This window comes from Otolemur garnettii, unplaced genomic scaffold (genome assembly GCF_000181295.1).
Source record: "Otolemur garnettii isolate 467f Iridium unplaced genomic scaffold, OtoGar3 scaffold00044, whole genome shotgun sequence".
NCBI lineage: Eukaryota > Metazoa > Chordata > Mammalia > Primates > Galagidae > Otolemur > Otolemur garnettii.
The window spans coordinates 6,577,060-6,578,566 of NW_003852439.1; positions in this window are offsets into that span (position 1 = coordinate 6,577,060).

Consider the following 1,507-nt stretch of genomic DNA (forward strand, 5'->3'; position numbering starts at 1 on the left):
GGGCTGGGGATTCGAACCCGCCACCTTTGGTGTACGTGGCTGGCGCCTTAGCCGGTTGAGCCATAGGCGCCGAGCCGTGAACTAGACTTTGACAGGCAGCTAAGAAGGGAGGTCTGCACCCCTGCAAACCTCTCCTCCTCAGACTGGCCACCCTCTCTAGCTTGGCCTGTGGGAGATGTGGTGGATACAGATAGGGTCTCTGAAAAGCTGCAGTCACAGTGGGGATAGAGATGGCTGTGTCATCACAGGAAGACATGAAGCAGATGCTAGAAACTTCAGAGTGAAATTGTTAAAATAAGAAAATCTTTTGTTGTTGCAGTTTTTGGCCAGGGCTGGGCACATGGGGCTGGCGCCCTATTCCTTGAGCCACAGGTGCCACCCCTTTTTTTTTTGAGACAGAGTCTCACTTTGTCACCCCCAGTAGAATTGCCCTGGTATCATATCTCACAGCAACCTCTAATTCTTGGGCTCAAGCGATCTCTTGCTTTAGCCTCCTGAATAGCTGGGACTACAGGTGCCCACTACAACACTCAGCTATTTTTAGAGATGGAGTCTTGCTCTTGCTCATGCTGGTCTTGAACCCATGAACTCAGGCGATCTGCCTCCCTTGGCCTCCCAGAGTGTTAGGATTACAGGCTTGAGCACTATGCCTTGCCTTACAATACAAAAATATTTGTTGGGGCGGCGCCTGTGGCTCAAAGGAGTAGGACGCTGGTTCCATATGCTGGAGGTGGTGGGTTCAAACCAGCCCTGGCCAAAAACTGCAAAAAAAGAAAAAAAATTATTTAAAACTTCAACTGAGCCAGGAGGAATTAAATGGCAACTTATAAACTCATGTTCTATTTTTACTCTAAGAAACATACTTTACCAAATTTGAAGATGAAAATAAAAGTTCTTCCCTACTGAATAAAATATTGGTAAACACCAGTGAAGTTCTGTGCTATCTTCTGCTGGGGATCACTGGGAAAGTGTGATCTGGTCCTAAATTTGACTTCTTGCCAAGTTTCTTTACTGAATACAAATTTTAATCTAGTTTTCAAAGTGGTAAATTAAAAATATTTGGCAGGTAGTTTTTATTTATACGCGTGTAGCTTTATTGAGGTATAATGACACAATAAAGTGCACACATGTATAGTGTGTACTTTGATGAATTCTAACAGGACAGTACCATCAAGCTCTCAGTGCATGAGGATGCCCAACACCTGCTAGGTCCTTCCTATCCCCGGTGACTCCTCCCTCTCTCCTGTCACTGACCCCAAATGAATACCTATCTGCTCTCTTTTGATACAGGTTGGTTTGCAGTTTCTAGAATTTTATATGAATTGAATCAGGCAATACCAGCTCTGACAATTAAATTTGAGAACCCATCCTAGAAAAAATGCTACATATCTTTGTTAAATATCACTATGGTCACCTTTGAAGTACTCCTGTTGGAAAGCTATGCACCAATGCCAGGGCCTAGTCTACCCTTCAAAGCAATTTTGGAACTCTTTTTTTTTTTTTTTTT